Source organism: Lynx rufus, unplaced genomic scaffold (assembly GCF_022079265.1).
Source record: "Lynx rufus isolate CCGP_SWC_20201006 ecotype Redwood Valley unplaced genomic scaffold, mLynRuf1.p SCAF_11, whole genome shotgun sequence".
NCBI classification, from domain to species: domain Eukaryota; kingdom Metazoa; phylum Chordata; class Mammalia; order Carnivora; family Felidae; genus Lynx; species Lynx rufus.
Window position 1 is genome coordinate 3,077,615 of NW_025814825.1, and position 19,687 is coordinate 3,097,301.

Consider the following 19,687-nt stretch of genomic DNA (forward strand, 5'->3'; position numbering starts at 1 on the left):
CGAGTGAATGTCGGAGACTCTTTTCTTTAAGTTTATTTATTTATTTTGAGAGAGAGAGAGAGAGAGAGAGAGTGCAGGGGAGGAGCAGAGAGAGAGGGAGAGAGAAAATCCCAAGCAGGCTCTGTGGTGCTGTCAGCACAGAGCCCAACGCTGGACTCAAACTCACGAATTGCAAGATCATGACCCAAGCCAAACCTAGAGTTGGACGCTTAGCTAATTGAGCCACCAGTCACCCTTGTCAGAGACTCTTCATGATTTCATTCTCACCAGAGGTTATATCTCTGGCCACTAGTAAGAAGAAGTAGAATTGTACGGAGAAAGAGAAAGAAAGGCTAAATGATTTCTGCAGCTCTCACACCTCCCTGGAGTAAATCTAAGTCCATCTACCAGGGCCTGGTTCATTCTATTTTAGGACATGTTGCCTGCCCTCAGTGAGTGCCAAGTCATGGGAAAAACAACATATAATACCCTCCTATTCAAAGAATGCTGTGCCACTGCTATGGCCACTGGGATTTCAACTCGAGAGCCCAGAGTCCCTGGTACATCAAGTCACTAGGATGATGATAAATAAACCAAGCCCCTGCGTTTAGTGGCCTTTTTTTCTGATGGAGGGCACAATCAAACCTAGAAACAAATATGTAGAAATAAATACATATGTGAGATAGTTTCAGTTAATGATAAATGCTGTGTGATTTATAGTGTGTTGAATAGAATAGGATTTAGGGCAGACTCTAGGAATATGGCTATAGAAGCTTCTCTGAGAAAGTAACTTTTGAACAGAGACCTGAATGAGAAGGAGTAGATCATCCACTGAGGAAGAAAGACCAAATATCAGAGAGAGTGAACTTGATGTGTTTAAGTGCCATGAAGAAGGTCCTTGTGGTGGGAGTATACTGAGCTAGGAGAAGAAAGTAGTTAGGAGCCAGACCATGAGGCATCTTGTGAACCAGTCAGGAACTTTTCATTTGATTTGAATTGCAGTGGAGGATTTTAAACAGGGAAATCACATGATTAGACTCATGTCCTTTATCTGTGCTGTTCAATATGGTAGCCACTAGCCTCATGTGGCTATTCAAATTTAAATCAATTAAAATTAACTAAAATTTACTTCCTGAGTTATACCAGACACATTTCAAATATGTGGTTAGTGGCAGCCATATTGGACAGTGCAGATATAGAATATTTCCATCATTGCAAAAAGTTCTGTCAAACAGTGTTATTCTAGAGAGAGGGGAAGCAGAGAGACCAGTTGGAAGGCTACAGTTAGTTCAAGTTAAAGTCTTTGATATCTTAGACTAGGAAATGTAACAGTAGAGATGGTGAGGAGTGGTTGTACTTGAAGTAGAGTTTGCAGGCAAAGTCCAACAGGATTTCCTGATGAGTTATTTATGAGGGAATGAAGGGAAGAGATGAATGAGCTATGTCTGCAGGTCTACTTTGGTGGAGGCAGAAGGATTAGAAATGTTTACATGCAGAAGAAATAGATCTCTGCTGACTTAATGGAATAAAACTCATACTTCTCCTGGAAGAAATAAGAACCTTTAAAAATCATGGAAACACATACCTGACCAAAAATAGGCTTGCAGGAATTGTTGGGGAACTAGTGGCTTTTGGAACTTGTAAATACTTGTGATTGACAGGTCAGTGGGGTCTATCACTAAAGTGGTGGAATTCATTCTCAGGGAATTTTGATCACTGATGATGGATATGCCACAAATCCCATTTCTGATTTCAAAGAGATCATCTTTTTCAGTCTTCTCCAAAGAAATGAGTTTCTATGCCATTAAGAAAAAATACTTACTTTTCTCTAAAGTTCAACCTGATGCTGCAGGTACTAACGGTCACTAACAAGAAATACTTGGGCACTGGAAGCCTGATTACGCACTTCGACGGGAAATTAATAATTTAAAAACTGTAGAACCAGATATTCCACTGTGGTTCCTATCCCTATTCATGAAAGGATTTGGTTGTGGAGAATAGCCCTTCACTGGAGAAGGATTTACAAGGTCAAATCTTACATGCTCAGTTGACTCCTTAAGGAGTCTGTGATATCAGACAAACTATTTACCATCTCTGAACCTTCATTTTCTCACCTATGAAATGAGATTAGAAATCCCTGCTCCGTGTGCCTCTATAAATATTTTGAGCTTTAAATTAGATGAAGATAGTGATAACACCACTTGACATTTATTAAGTACTTAGTATGTTCCAGGACTGTGTTAAGCAGTGTGATGAAGCTAAGACAGATACTGTGTTAAACTTTGTGGCTTAAAATAACAACCATTATATTTACTCACGATTCTGTGAGTCAGTAATTTGGACTGGACTCAACTCAATGGTTTTTCTGCTTTTCTTGCCCGTGGTTATGCATGTGGCTGCAAATTATCTGACAGATCTGACACCCTAACTTGTCCCCTCTCTTATGTCTGGCAATTGGCAATAGCTGCTAGTTGTTGGGTGTAAGGGGCCTCCCTTAGGACAGTTTGTCTCTCCTTCACTGACCTCTTACCCTGCAGTAGGCCAGGCCAGGATTTTTCACATGGTGGTTTCAGGGCAGAATTCCAAGAGGTAAGAGCAGAAGCTGCAAGACTCATTGAATTCTAGGCTTAGAAATCCCACATATCACTTCCATGACATTCTATTGATCGAAGCAAATTACAAGTACAATCTAGACCCAAAGTAGGGTGACAAACTGGGCCTTTTTATGGAAGGGAAGGAAAAATCATACTGCAAATGGGCAGGCATACAAGGATAGGAGGAGTTATATTAGTCATCTCTGTGAACAATCTACGGTACTTATCAACAGACAACCTCATCTAACCTGCACAGCATATTGTATTCCTCATTGGATAGATGAGGAAATAGGCACAATGAGGTTGAATAACTTGTTCAAAGTCACATAGTTAATAAGCTCCTAGGTTGGGATATGAATCCAGGCAGACTGACTCTGGAGGCCATGCTCTTTTATTAAGTTCTTCAAATGGAAATCACATTATGATATGATAGTGATTACTTGTGTTTGCCTTACATCCAGTTCTTTCCTTCTGGGGCACATGCATCCCTTACAGTTTTAGTAATGTCATGTAACTGGTTCTGGGCCAATGGAGGCATTTAAGCAGGTGTAAATTCTTCATTCTCTTTTATCCCTTATCACTATGACCCTAGAAACCAAGTGTAGAAATGGTGGAACTATAAGATAGAAGTAGACTCGACTGCTGAGTTACATTCAAAAGGAAGCTGCCCTGTAGAGCTACCAGATCTGCAATGGAAAAGAAAATTGCATATGTTAAGCCACTGAGATTTTGAGATTTATTATTGTAGTGAACCATTTCTCTCCTGATTAATACAAGCTTCACTGTATTTTTCTACTTGTAAAGCAAAGCCATAGTCTTATAAAACATTTAATTAAACAGGAAAGAATAAAGAAACATTTAAAAATCATTCCCAGGGCATCTGGGTGGCTCAGATGGTTAAATGTTGGACTCTTGATTTCAGCTCAGGTCATGATCTCATAGTTTGTGAGTTTGAGTCCCACAATGGGCTCTGTGCTAACAGCGCAGATCCTGCTTGGGATTCTGTCTCCCTCTCTCTCTGCCCCTCCCTGACTTTCTCTCTCTTTCTCTCTCTCTCAAAATAAATAAAAATAAACTTAAAAAAATAAAAGTCATTCCAACTTCTACTACCCAGAGTCAATAATTCTCAATCTTCTGTGAATATCATGCCAGATAATTCTCCATGTATAAGAATATACACACATGTTTATACAAATAAGTTTTTTTTTTGTCATGAAACAATATAATTTCAAAATTGTTCTTGGTCAAGTAATAGAGACCTATGTAGGAAGCTCTTTGAAATGTATACAACAGGAAGTTTTTTTTTGAGAACACACAGTATAGGGATTAAGACTATGGGTTCTACTGCCCTATGACCCAGTAATTGCACTACTAGGTATTTATCCAAGGGATACAGGTGTGCTGTTTCAAAGGGGCACATGCACCCCAATGTTTATAGCAGTGCTGATAGCACTAATAACCAAAGTATGGAAAGAGCCCAAATGTCCATCGATGGATGAATGAATAAAGAAGATGTGGTACACACACACACACACACAATGGAGTATTACTCAGCAGTCGAATGAAATCTTGCCATTTGCACCATTTGCAACTACATGGATGGAACTAGAGTATTATACTAAGCAAAATTAGTCAAAGAAAGACAAATATATGACTTCATTCATATGAGGAATTTAAGACACAAAACAGATGAACATAAGGGAAGCAAAAATATAAAAATAGGGAGGGGGAAAAACATGAGACTCTCAAATACAGAGAACAAACAGAGGGTTGCTGGAGGGGTTATGGAGTGGGGTGGGCTAAATGGATAAGGGCATTAAGGAAGACACTTGTTGGGATGAGCACTGGATGTTATACATAGGGGATGAATCCCTGGAATCTACTCCTGAAATCATTGTTGCACTATGTGCTAACTAAATTGGATGTAAGTTAAAAAAAAAAAGAGTATGGGTTCTAGGGGTGCTTGGGTGGCTCAGTAGGTTAAGCGTCTGACTTCCACTCAGGTCATGATCTCATGGTTCATGGGTTCGAGCCCCACATTGGGTTCTGTGCTGATAGCTCAGAGCCTGGAGCCTGCTTCAGATTCTGTGTCTCCCTCTCTCTTGGCCCCTTCACCACTCACTCTCTCCCTCTCTCTCTCTCTCTCACAAAATAACTAAACATTAAAAAAAAATTAAAAAAGAGTATGGGTTCGACATCTTGAGTGCTTGAGTTCAAGTTACTTAATCTTTCTGTGCCTCAATTTCTTCAACTGTAAAAAGAGGGTAATAATAGTGGTTACTATACAGTGAAGATTAAATAATGTTTATAGAACACTTTTCACAGTAAGTACCTGGCATATAGCAAACACGAAATAAATGTTAGTTATGATGCCAGGGTAGCAGATTTATACATTCCACCTAGATGTGCAAAGAAAATGTAGTCACTTCCTAAAAGAGATCTTTCTCATAACCCACTGCTAGACAGCAAAGGGCTGCTTTTGGGGGTGAAAGAAACCATATTACCTTCTTCTGGTTTTAAAAGACTTCCAAGGAAGTATTTAGCCAAACATCCATCTTCATAATGGAGCTATTGCCCCCTTCCCTTAACCTCTTTTCCCCAACGGTAGTATAAAGAAAACTTATCTTCCTTCTGTGCATCTCTTTTCCTCTCACACTGCTCCCACACTAACAACACTTCTGACACAGCTGTGTGGGAGTTCTCCCCCACCAAGCAATCCCCTGCAACACCACCTGGGTGTCCTACAATTTAACTAGAGTCTGACACTCCACCTAGAGATAGCATTAGCTCTTATAGGTTAAGGGTTCAACCCCATAACTGTCCCTACCCTGCTTCACACATCAGTTGAGAGCTCAGGTTGTCACCTGTACTGCTGACCCATTGACTATAAATGAGAAGTTCTTATGACACCCTCCTTGGCATCAATTAATTTGCTAGCGTGGCTCACAGAAGTCAGGAAAACAGTTTACTTATTGTTTAGCAGCTTATTGTGAAAGGATATATAAAGGATTCAGGTGGACATCCAAATGGAGGAGATGCCTGTGTAGGGAAAGGTATGTGGGAAGGAGCATGGAGCTCCTGTGCTCTCTCTGGCAAGCCACTCCCCCAGCACCTCCATGTGCTTATCACCTTGGAAGCCCTCCGAACCCCATACTTGTGGGATTTTTATGGAGGCTTCCTCAGGTAGGCATGATGGATTATTAACTCCGTTTTCAGCCCCCTCTTTCCTCTCTGGAGAATGGGAGGTGTGGGACTGGAAATTCCAAGCCTCTAATCATGATTTGGTCTTTCTGATGACCAGCTACCCATTCAAGAGCCCATTGAGAGTCACCTCGTTAGAATAAAAGATATTGCTATCACCCTGAAAATCCCAAGGGATTTATGAGTATGAGGTGAAAGACCAAATATTAGAACAAAAGATACTCTCAGTGCTCTTATCACTTAGGAAATCACAAGGGTTTTAGGAGCTCTGTGCCAGGAGCTGAGGACAGACACCAATATATATATTTTCTACTATCTCACAGATGGTTTCTCTGTGTAGGGAGAAAGCTTATGAGGTTTCCTGGTGACAGAGGAAATTTTCATGTTATCTTCACTAGACTTGCTATGGGAAGGATGGTTTAGTCTGCGCTGGGATCCATTACAGGAAAATTAGTTCCATTTGATCTTTTAGTGAACAGTGGTCTGTTGGTGCTGCTGTCTGTTGGTGACTTGACATTGCCTCCAGTCATTGAAAGTCTTGAACTTGCAGGCCTCCTTTACCCACTCCAGGTCTCTGTAAGTCCAGTGGTCTTCCCAGCCTCTCCCCAGACTCTCACCAGGGCACATAGGACCTTTTTGGATTCTTTGCACACCATGCACAGACCATAGGGAGCAAAGAGCACTGTCATTTCTTATACTTTTGTTCAACCCATCCACCCTACCCCTAGTCAGAGGTTGCCAGAGTCCTTTGCATGGAGGTCTCATTCCAAGATTCCATATGGGAGTAGGTAAAAAACTCCTTTGATTTTGGCTTTTTATTCAAACTTATGTAATAACCCCTGCCCCCAGGCCAGTCAAATCATGTCAAACAGCTTACTTCTCCCTGCCACCACTCTTACCCATGATTTCCAGGTACTGATCAAGACAGGCTTTCTCCTTCATCTTCTTGTCTATAGGGACTATGTTCATGCCACTAAACCTCATTTCTCAACTTGAATGACAGAGAGGTAAAATCTCTACGTGATAAAGACACTACATGGCTCTTGATATGACAGTTACAAGTCTGTTAGGAACTAGAGCTAACTGTGAATACAAATGCATTTATTTAATAATCTGAAATACTGCACCACTAGAATATTCTCACCATCACATCATCATCATATAGGAAGTGCTTATTTTGCCTTCAGTGCCCTTCCATTCTTCTGGATTTACATGACCTGCCAAAACCTGGAGTTTGTTGTGGTTTTGCCTGTTAAGACAGTCAGAAAGCAGCCCACCTGCTGTTTGCCTAGAATGCAGAAAATGAGCATCATACCATATGGGCTCTTTAACACGAACCCACATGGCCCAAGACACAGCAGCAGATCCTCTGGCAACTGTAAGCCAGGCACCACTGGGGTGGCTGCTTTGCTTGGGAATGACGCATTTTAAAAAGTCTTCTTAATTACATTTGTATCCCGCTGCTGTAATTAGTGTTTGGTCTTTTAGTGGTCTATAAACCAACTCAGAATCTATACATAGCCTACAAATGACCAATAAATGTTGATATCAGTGGCAGCTGCGTAATGAAACCTCTCAACCAGCAATGCTAATCTTACATAGATTTAATAAAAAAAAACCTGTCTAGATGTGAGGTCAGAGGCTGTCATTAGGACCTCTCCAACTAAATGCTAAAGCCCCAAATATCACACTTTGGCATTTATTTCTTTGAGTGAAAACATGGTTTTTGTGCCCATATATCAGTGGATTTACCAGACCATATAAGAATCCAAGGATTCTGGATAAATCTTACTTTTAACAAGCCCTCCAGGTAATTAATGGGATTAAATTCAACTGCAGTTCTTTCTTGGTGACTGCATAGTATTTAAAAAAACTGAACCTGTTATTCATTTGCTTCATCCCTAAGATTAAATTATACCAAGTGAGTCCAATTAAGGAGGCCTCATGTGTATCTCTTTAAGCTGTGGCCAGAAAGATTCAGCAAGATTCTATGGCATCTTTGAGCTCTTTTCTATGACTTCATTTTATCTGAAGTTTTGCCAAAAGTAAAAAATACGAAGACCTGTGCCTTGGGGCAGAGTTACAGAACTACACCATGACTCTTGGTTTTCATTTAAGACAAGAAGGCCATGCTGGTCATTAATGTATGCCTGCCTTCACTCATTAATCAAGCACACAGGTGGGAGTGTGTGGGAGTCAAAGCCTGGAACTTGCCATTCCTCCTCACCCTTCTATCCCAGGTGAGATATATTTAGTTGGTGTGATCCCCATTGCTGGGTTTCCTGAACCTTCTCCCAGAGACTTGCAGTAGACTTAAGGTACTTTTAACCTCAGGAGAGTCAAATTCCACACTATCCAGGTTGGTAGTGAACTGATAGGGACTTTCAATGGAAGACAGTGAGTATAAATGGTGGTGCTGTAGACAAGGGCCTTGTGAGTGCTGAAGCTCCTTTCCTACCCACAAGTTTTTCTCTCTTTGTTTTAAAAGCCAGCTACTCTTTCTCTCAAATGTTCTTTGTCCCATGGTTTTTTGGTGAATGTGCTATGAGAGATTATAATGGTGATTGGAAAAAAAAACCTGTCAAGCTGAAGTTCCAATAATCAAGTATCATTTGGGGCCACTAGGAGTACCTATAACCTGCAGTTTCTTTCTTTTTTTAAAGTTTATTTATTTATTTTGAGAGAGATAGAGGGGGCATGAGAAGGGGAGGGGCACAGAGAAAGAGAATCTCAAACAGGCTCTGCACTGTCAGTCAGCACAGAGCCCAACACGGGGCTCGAACTCACAGTCTGTGAGATTGTGACCTGAGCCGAAGTCAAGGGTTGGTTGCCCAACTGAGTGAGCCACCCAGCAGGCATCCTTGCAATGTCTTTAAAGTAGGATTTTCTGGGGCAGCTGGGTGGCTCAGTTGGTTAAGTGTCCAACTTCAGTTCAGGTCATGATCTTGTGGTTTGTGAGTTTGAGCCCCACATAGGGCTCTGTGCTGACAGCTCAGAGCTGGGAGCCTGTTTCCGATTCTGTGTCTCCCTCTCTCTCTGCCCCTCCCCCGTTCATGCTCTGTCTCTCTCTGTCCCAAAAATAAATAAACGTTGAAAAAAATTTTTTAAAGTAGGATTTTCTAATCTCATAATACTGAGCCATGTCTTGAGGTCATCAGAAAAGGGGAGTGCATATGTGTGACTGTACTGTACGTGCATATGGAGTGGGGACGTTGCAGCAGCTGGAGGCTGATAGAGACCAGAGGAAGAAGGGAGGACAGGCATAAGTCTTTGAAATGATAGGTGCTGTAAAGTGCAAAGAGCCATCTTGTTTAAGATCTTCTCACCTCCTCAACTTCATCACCCTCCATTTCAGTTCCTTATGTGATCTTCAGGAACTTCACACAATCTTCTGTTACATAAATTATACTTATTAGTTTAGTTAATTATAATCATTATATTTGTCTTCTCCCTTTTGTTCCACCTCTGAAAGTGTATGTTTCCAGAGGGCAAAGACCTTTATTCATCACTGAATTTCTTTTTTTTTTTTTAACTTGGAAAGCAGTCTTTATTTATTTATTTATTTATTTATTTATTTATTTATTTCAATATATGAAGTTTATTGTCAAATTGCTTTCCATACAACACCCAGTGCTCATCCCAAAAGGTGCCCTCCTCAATACCCATCACCCACCCTCCCCTCCCTCCCACCCCCATCAACCCTCAGTTTGTTCTCAGTTTTTAACAGTCTCTTATGCTTTGGCTGTCTTCCACTCTAACTTCTTTTTTTTTTTCCCTTCCCCTCCCCCATGGGTTTCTGTTAAGTTTCTCAGGATCCACATAAGAGTGAAACCATATAGTATCTGTCTTTCTCTGTATGGCTTATTTCACTTAGCATCACACTCTCCAGTTCCATCCATGTTGCTACAAAGGGCCATATTTCATTCTTTCTCATTGCCACGTAGTACTCCATTGTGTATATAAACCACAATTTCTTTATCCATTCATCAGTTGATGGACATTTAGGCTCTTTCCATCATTTGGCTATTGTTGAGAGTGCTGCTATAAACATTGGGGTACAAGTGCCCCTATGCATCAGTACTCCTGTATCCCTTGGGTAAATTCCTAGCAGTGCTATTGCTGGGTCATAGGGTAGGTCTATTTTTAATTTTTTGAGGAACCTCCACACTGTTTTCCAGAGTGGCTGCACCAATTTGCATTCCCACCAACAATGCAAGAGGGTTCCTGTTTCTCCACATCCTCACCAGCATCTATAGCCTCCTGATTTGTTCATTTTGACCACTCTGACTGGTGTGAGGTGATATCTGAGTGTGGTTTTGATTTGTATTTCCCTGATGAGGAGCGACGTTGAGCATCTTTTCATGTGCCTATTGGCCATCTGGATGTCTTCTTTAGAGAAATGTCTATTCATGTTTTCTGCCCATTTCTTCACTGGATTATTTGTTTTTCAGGTGTGCAGTTTGGTGAGCTCTTTATAGATTTTGGATACTAGCCCTTTGTCTGATATGTCATTTGCAAATATCTTTTCCCATTCCGTTGGTTGCCTTTTAGTTTTGTTGATTGTTTCCTTTGCTGTGCAGAAGCTTTTTATCTTCATAAGGTCCCAGTAGTTCATTTTTGCTTTTAATTCCCTTGCCTTTGGGATGTGTCAAGTAAGAAATTGCTGTGGCTGAGGTCAGAGAGGTCTTTTCCTGCTTTCTCCTCTAGGGTTTTGATGGTTTCCTGTCTCACATTCAGGTCCTTTATCCATTTTGAGTTTATTTTTGTGAATGGTGTAAGAAAGTGGTCTAGTTTCAATCTTCTGCATGTTGCTGTCCAGTTCTCCCAGCACCATTTGTTAAAGAGACTGTCTTTTTTCCATTGGATATTCTTTCCTGCTTTGTCAAAGATTAGTCGGCCATATGTTTGTGGGTCTAGTTCTGGGGTTTCTATTCTATTCCATTGGTCTATGTGTCTGTTTTTGTGCCAATACCATGCTGTCTTGATGATTACAGCTTTGTAGTAGAGGCTAAAGTCTGGGATTGTGATGCCTCCTGCTTTGGTCTTCTTCTTCAAAATTCCTTTGGCTATTCGGGGCCTTTTGTGGTTCCATATGAATTTTAGGATTGCTTGTTCTAGTTTCGAGAAGAATGCTGGTGCAATTTTGATTGGGATTGCATTGAATGTGTAGATAGCTTTGGGTAGTATTGACATTTTGACAATATTTATTCTTCCAATTCCATGAGCAGGGAATGTCTTTCCATTTCTTTATATCTTCTTCAATTTCCTTCATGAGCTTTCTATAGTTTTCAGCATACAGATCTTTTACATCTTTGGTTAGAGTTATTCCTAGGTATTTTATGCTTCTTGGTGCAATTGTGAATGGGATCAGTTTCTTTGTCTTTCTGTTGCTTCACTGTTAGTGTATAAGAATGCAACTGATTTCTGTACATTGATTTTGTATCCTGCAACTTTGCTATATTCATGCATCAGTTCTAGCAGACTTCTGGTGGAGTCTATCGGATTTTCCATGTATAATATGATGTCATCTGCAAAAAGTGAAAGCTTAACTTCATCTTTGCCAATTTTGATGCCTTTGATTTCCTTTTGTTGTCTGATTGCTGATGCTAGAACTTCCAACACTATGTTAAACAATCATCACTGAATTTCTAAAGCTTAATAGGTACTCAGTAAAAACTCGAATGAATGAAGGGTTGAATGCACTAAACACTTCAATATATTTGCACTAAACAATATATTTGCCTTTCAATATTCTTGTAGATTAACTTGGGTTAGAAATGGGCTTTTTTTTTTTAGCCTGCTTTTTTGCTGTTATATGTACTTAACAACAAAAACATAGGAGTGAATTGTAAATCCAAGAGCTTAGAGTATGGCATTTGGAATATGATCATCATATAACTAGATATGTGATGCCATTCCATTGCTTTTATGAAGACTACATACATTTCTCTGATAAACAAGCAAAGAGTTGTAGTCTGTCAACTTTGCATCCTATCTATTTTAGGACTGCTGGTCTTTGCAGTCTGACCACAACTGTTTAAATGTCTGTCATTTCAGTCTTCATTGTCCCAAGTTGAGCCCAGAGCTACTCCTCATTCTTGGCTAAATTTCAGACTTAAAGATGGTTCCAGCGTCCACATCAATGGCCACATAGCCCACTTCAGCCTGTTGCTGCTTCCTAAGTAAAGCACCCTGGAGATTTACAGCTTGGATACTTGTCTTAAGGAAAGATTCAGACCTTGGAAAAGGGAAGCAAGATACATCAAATGTCAGAAAAACATGAGATATTTTTGAAAGATATTGGTTCATAAATTTTAATTCCTCTTCTTTGTGACTGTGTAAAACTTCTCAAAGGAAATCTCTATATTTTGCCTTCTCTGACTTTTATCTTATAGTTTTGTCTTTTATGGGTATATCCATTTTTTGGTGGGGTACAAAATGATGGATTTACATATTTGTTTTAATGCTCCGTGAAACCAGAGTCTTTACTGGTAATAGCATGCCCATGCAAGATTACATTCTTCTCTGTAAGTTACAGTGTCTAGAGATGGGAAAGGATTATAAATAGTATACATTAATAATGCTAACTTTAAAAAGATTTAGAAATAAGAAACTTACATACTTGCAATCTTTCATTTTAGCCTCCTCTCTTAAGACTTAGTTATTCTTTCTGAAATTTAGATTTTAATTTATATGATCTATACTAAAAGGTAACATGTAATATCTGTTATATAAGAAGAAAAAAATAAGAAGATAATATTGAAGCCAGGACATCTTGCATAATAAGTGAAACATCAATACGCATCCACACTTGGCCAAACATCCACACTTGGCCAGTGGAGTGACTTGGAATAATACTTTTGAGAATGGATTTTGCATAATATGAAGGAAGAGCTTTTCATAGATTTTTGACCCAATAATTCCACTTCCCATTGGGAAAAAATTAAAATGCCGAACAATTAGATAATATAAATTATGAATATCATGTAAATTATACATCTATTAGAAGGAATAGAATTATTAAATTATATTTTTATACTTATATTACATATACATCTATTAAATTATATTTATGAAGATCATATGTGGAGAAAAGCTTTTATTTTTCAATATAAGTAAAAAAGCAAAAAGACAATTGTATTACTGGGATTTCACATGTGGATAACACAAATACATTAGATGCAGTTCTCTCTTCCTCATCAGGGCCCCATGCTGAGCCATCCCACTTCATCTTCATCATTGTGGAGACACCTGCACTTGCTGCCTCCATGACTGAGCAGATGACATTTCGTGGCATCCTCAAGGGCCACAATGGCTGGATGACCCAGATTGCCACCACTTCCCAGTTCCCGGACATGATACTATCTGCCTCTTGAGATAAGACCATTATCATGTGGAAGCTGACCAGGGATGAAACTAACTAGGGCATCCCACAGCATGTTCTTTAGGGTCATTCCCATTTTGTTAGTAATGTGGTCATACCCTCAGATGGGCAGTTTGCCCTCTCAGGCTCCTGGCATAGAACACTTTGGCTTTGGGACCTCACAGTGTGTACCACCACACACAGATTTGTAGGCCACACAAGGATGTGCTGAGTGGGGCCTTCTCTTCTGGCAACCCAGAAGTCTCTGGCTTCTGAGATAAAACCATCAAGCAGTGGAATACTCTGGGTGTATGCAAATACACTGTCCAGGATGAGAGCCATTTGGAGTGGGTGTCTTGCGTCTGCTTTACATCCAATAGAAGCAATCCCATCATTGTCTTCTGTGGCTGGGACAATCTGGTCAAGGTATGGAACCAAGCAAACCGCAAGCTGAAGACCAATCACACTGGCCACATGGGCTACCTGAACACTGTGATTGTCTCTCCAGATGGATCCCTCTGTGCTTCTTAGAAGCAAGGATGGCCAAGTCCATGCTGTAGGACCTCTATACTCTAGATGGTGGGGACATCATCAATGCCCTGTGCTTCAGTCCTAACTAATATTGGCTCTATGTTGCCACAGGCCCCAGAATCAAGATCTGGGACTTAGAAGGCAAGGTAATTGTAGATGAACTGAAGCAGGAAGTTATCAATACTAGCAGCAAGACTGGGCCATCCCAGTGTACCTCTCCGGCCTGGTCTGTTGATGGACAGACTTTGTTTGCCTGCCACATGGACAACCTGGTGTGCATGTGGTAAGTGACCATTGGCACCCACTAGAAATATATGGCGGAGCTTTAGAAAGAAAAAATTGGTTTTCTGACTTTAAAAAAATACATTAGATGCAAACTGGAAGGAAATACTTATTTTAGGAAAGTAGAATTAAATGTGGCCTTTTATTTTTATTTTATTTTATTTTTTTATTTTATTTTTCCCCTTGTAACAAAATGTAAAAAAAATCTAAAAAGATCCTAGAAGGTCATATAATTTCTAGGAAATGACTACACAAACTACATTGAAATAACATTGGCAAAAACCTTAACTAAAACCTGAAATGAAATAAACAAATGCCCATTGATTACACATAGAATTCCACTGTTAAACTTCACTTATTCTACCAATGTAAATATTTGCAACTCAGCTTTTGTGACCCTCCAGTGATATTTCCACTGTTTTCAAAAGCTGTTGAGAAATATTTGGAATTATATTTAGTACTCTTCAAGGTGTATCCAACATCACAGGAGGAAAAGGAGGGCGTAGATCACATAATTAAGGAAGGGGTGCTGCATCTAGAGGTATAGTATTCCCCCTTCATAGGCCAGATCCAGGGAGAGAAGCTGATCTGGGGAACACAGGCCAATATTACTACTCTAGCTCCCCTTGGGAGACAAGGCCCAGAGGCAGAGAGGTCAATATCTGGGAAACCAGGTGGATGCCTGCAGTGGTCAGGGAGGAGACCAGCAGGTCTGCGAATGAAACTATTTTAGGGCTTTTGTTTATATGGGACAAGAAACACAATTCAGAGTATATTAAGCATGTCAGACTATATTGGCTTATGTAACTAGGAAGTACATAATTTGTAGTTCAAATGACGTCAGCAGGATTTTTCTTTCTCTTTCTCTGTGTCTGTTTCCTTATACGCTTTTTTAGATCAGCTTCTCTTTGTCTGTTGGCCTCTTTCTCTTACTTCATTTGGCCTTCTGCCAGGGGGTAGCTTTGCTGAGGACTGTCTCAGGTTTATGTCATTCATCTTAGAGACACCTCCCCCAAAATAAGAACTCCAGGAGGCTCCTTTCCTATTGTATTACATGCACAAATGGTGGTTTAGTTTCCTACACATGGTGGCTGTGAATTGTACTTACAAGTGAATGTTCATTGTTCAGGATGCTGTGCCTGGGGTGCTGTGGTTGGTGAAGTAAGGGCAGTCTTTGTATCTTATTAAAAATACTGACATTAAGAATCTCTCCTATCATTAGTGAAAAATTAGCCCCAAAATAATAGAGCATTGCAAAAACTGCCATCTTTTTTAAAAACCTTGTTTGCTAACCCGTGGCTTTCTATGGTATTTTAGGGAGTAAAAGAGAGTTAAGTGAGTAACTTGAGATATACTTGGGAAAACATGCTATCCTTGTCTCAATATTTTTCTTTTATTTTAAACTCCCTGATTCTATAAAGTCTTCATTCCCCACCACCCCTCCCCCCTTCCTGCACTTGGTGGTTCACATGGTGACAGCAGCTTCCTAGGATGGGGCTGGGGCAGGTCATTTGTAAGTTGAGTGTTTACAAGGTGGGAACTGTCTGTACTGCATTAGTCATTCAAATCTCAGCTTTTAAGTAGGTCAGTTGTCTCTTCTCTAATGAGGGAGTACTTGTTCTCTTAACATTCTGGCAAGCTTGTTTGCTTATTTTCTTTCCTGTCCAAGTCATACTGATGAATACATCCATCTTTTGATCTTCGGGAGGTATATGGAGCAGAAGGAAACCTTGTGATTGGAAAAGAGGAACAGCAGAAGAGAGTCAGACAAAGGTAGCCAAAGTCTGTTTTAATGATTCCAAAGTGATTCAATAATGTAGAAGACACTATCATGACAGTGAGCATCATCCACCCCGTAGCCAGTTTCTGTATGAAAGAAGAATGGATGATGGCTTTCCACTCTAAAAGTTCTTCCCAGCAGATTGTTAGAAGGGCCTTGACATCCTTGCTAGTTAGTATTCCTTGGGGTTAAGACATGTAGGACTTCTGTTTGGAAAGGCAAAAGTCCAATGTATAGGTCACGTCTTACTCATTTTTGTACCTTCTGCACCAGCTCCAGTGCCCAATAAATATTGAGTAAATGAGATGGCCAACATTATCAGCTAAGAATAGTTCATATTTAATATTTTTAGCAGATTAATTCTAGTTATTCATTTAGTCATTCAGCATAATTCTTCAATGATGAAGATTATAAAAATAACTCTTTATGTACTATAAGTTAGGCAATGAGCTAAGTGTTTAGTGTCCATTATCTTAATCCTTACAACTCTATGAGATAGTTGCCATTAGTATTACCATTTTATAGGTGAAGAAGCCTAAGCTTCAAGAGGTTACATTATTTTTTCCATGCAAATGACTGATAAATGGCACAGGCAGCACTTGTCTATAAGACACTCTGATGCTTAAAGACTGTACTTTAAATCCCAGTGCTGTGGAATATTGGGAGATAATCCTTCCTGGCTATTTTGCATTTTTTTGCTTGTGTTAGAGAAACTGGGGTGTTTCTTCTGTAAAATTTCCTGGAGTCTGGATTTTTCTGATTGCATCCTTAAAGTATCACTTAATATTTTCACCTTTCCTCTGTATTTTCTGTCCATTGGTAGTCATATATAGAAGCTTGATCAAATTTCAGCTCAACTTTTTTGGTCAAACCGACTAAATAAGTGGTATTGTGTTCTTTCATATGCAGGAGACCTGTACTATTAGGGGCTCTCTTTTCTATGGTATTAGCAAGCATTCATACTGAATATCTGGTTCAACTAGTTATGCTTTTTTAAGTTTATTTATTTATTTTGAGAGAGAGACAGAGATAGCCTGAGTGGGGAGGGGCAGAGAGAGAGGGAGAGAGAAGGAATCCCAAGAAGGCTCCCTGTTGCCGGCACAGAGCTCGAACTCAGGGCTCAAACTCATGAAACTGTGGGACCTAAGCCAAAACCAAAAGTCAGACACTTAGCAGACTGAGCCACCCAGGAGTCCCTCAACTAGTTCTGAGGCTGCAGAATAGTGATTTTCTATCATACTAATTATATATATGTATGTAGTGTCGGGGTGTGTGTGTGTGTGTGTGTGTGCATATAAACATTTTTACCTACTAGCTAAAATACTTCTGTGAAGAGAAACTTTCCCTTATCCATTATTTGGTTACTTAACAGTGTGCTTTGTTTAGGGAGGGCACAAAGAACACCTGACTTTTTCCTTTTCAAAATAATGATTTAGCTCCCAAGGATCTTCCCTGGTTATCAATTAATTGTTTTTATTATGATTATGAACTCACAGATTTAAATATATATGATGGTTTTTAATGTATTGCAGTTCTTGTTGATGACAAAATCATCTCGCATTTTATATATCTGTGCCTCTGCAGGTTGGCTCCGGAGTCATTTGGCACAACCCAAAGAGGTGTTTGATAACTTCTTTACTCTCTTGCATGACAAGATGTCCCAGCTCACCTTTTAAAGTTTCCTGCCCAGACTTGGAATTGTCATTTCTCCTAAGTGGAAAATGATATCTGGAGCCTCCCAGTTTTTATATTGGCATCTAATTTAAGGCAAAAACCATGACTCTGGCCTGGATTCAGCGTGTGGCTAGTCTGGTCCTGACCTCTGGCCAGACTTAAGTAATAGCAAAGACAAAGGATGGATCATAAAGATTTTTTTTTCAACTGTTTTTATTGTGGTAAAATACACATGACAAAATTTACCATCCTACCCATTTTAATTGTACAATTCAGTGGCATTAGATACACTCATAATGTGTAACCGTCACCACCATCCGTATCTCTATGACTTTCATCTTGTAAAACTGAAACTCTATCCTTATTAAACAATAACTCCTCTTTTCACTGACAGCTACCATTCTTAATTCTGTCTCCATGATTTTGACTAATCTAAGCCCCTCATACAAGTGGAATCAATCAGTATTTGTCTTTCTGTGGTTGATTTATTTTACTTGGCATAATGTCCTCCAGGTTTACCCATATTGCAGCATAGTTCAGAAAATTCATTGTTTTTAAGGCTGAATAATATTCCATTGTATGAATTATCACATTTTACTTATCTATTCATTCTTCAATGGACACTTGAGTTGCTTCCACATTTTAGCTATTTTTTTTTAATGTTTACTTATTTTTGAGAGACAGAGACAGAGAGAGACAGAGAGTGAATGGGGGAGAGGCAGGGAGAGAGGGAGACACAGAATCCAAAGCAGGCTCCAGGCTCTGAGCTGTCAGCACAGAGCCCAATGTGGGGCTTGAACCCACGAACCAAGAGCTCATGACCTGAGCCAAAGTCAGATGCTTAACTGACTGAGCCACCTAGGTGCTCCCACATTTTAGCTATTGTGGATAACGCTGCTCTGAACATGAGTGTGCCAATATATTTTTGAGGCCCTGTTTTCAATTCTTTTGGTGTATATCTAGAAGTAGAATTGCTGGGTTATATGGCAATTCTATTGTTAATTTTTTGAGGCACCTTTATTCTCTTTTCCACAGCATCTGTATATTCCCATCAAGAATACAGAATGCTTTCATGGGCTCTTGGGTGGCTTAGTCGGTTAAGCATCTGACTCGGCTCAGGTCATGATCTTGCAGCTCGTGGGTTCAAGCCCCATGTTGGGCTCTGTGCTGACAGCTTAGATCCTGGAGCCTGCTTTGGATTCTCTCTGCCCCTCTTCCGCTCACGCTCTGTCTCTGTCTCTCTCAAAAATAAATAAACATTAAAAATAATTAAAAATAAAAGAATGCAGAATGATTTCAATTCCTCCACATGCTCTCCAACACTTGTTATTTTCTGGGATTTTCTGGCATTGTTATCCAAAATGTAGTAATTGGTGTGAGGTTGTATCTCATTATTGTTTTTTTTTTTCAATTTTGATTCCAGTATACTTAACATAGAGTGTTATATTAGTTTCATGTGTACACTATAGTGATTTAACAATTCCATAGGTTACTCAGTACTTACCAAGACAGGCTCTCCTAGGTAGGCTCCGTGCTGCCAGCACAGAGCCCGATGCAGGGCTTAAACTCACTGTGAGATCATGACCTCAGTTGAGATCAAGAGTCCTACTAAGCCACTCAAGTACCCCAGTGACTCTTTTCTTAATGTTTTTTTTTTTAATTTGTTTTGAGAGAGAGAGAGAGAGAGAGAGAGAGAGTGAGAGTGAGAGAGAAAATGAGCAGGGGAGGGGCAGAGAGAGAGAGCACATGAGGATCCAAAGCACCACTAGTGCAGGGCCTGATGCAGGGTTTCAACTTAAGAACTATGAGATCATGACATGAGCCAAAACCAAGAGTCAGGCACTTAACCAACTGAGCCACCCAAGCACCCCAAGATAAATGTCTCTCAGTCCCCATCATCTATTTCACACATCCCCCTACCCAGCTCTCCTCTGGTAATCATTAGTTTGTTCTCTATAGCTAAGAGTCTGTTTCTTGGTTTGCCTTTTTCTCTCTTTTTTTCCCCCTTTGCTCATTTGTTTTGTTTCTTAAATTCTACATAAGAGTAAAGTCATGTGGTATTTGTCTTTCTTTGACTGACTTATCTTGCTTACCACTATCTGAGATCAAGAGTTGCACACTCTACCAACTAAGCCAGCCAGGCGCCCCATACCACATCTTCTTTATCCATTCATCCATCAGTGAATACTTGGCCTCCTTCCATAATTTGGCTATTGTAAATAATGCTGCAATAAACATTGAGGTATGTATATATTTTTGATTAATGTTTTCATATTCTTTGGG

At 39.8% G+C, this 19,687-nt stretch overlaps 1 pseudogene; it reads left to right on the forward strand.

Moving 5' to 3' along the window:
* Positions 1–13,042: 13,042 nt before the first annotated feature.
* On the forward strand, positions 13,043–13,668 carry LOC124505750 (receptor of activated protein C kinase 1-like; annotated as a pseudogene).
* Positions 13,669–19,687: the final 6,019 nt, after the last annotated feature.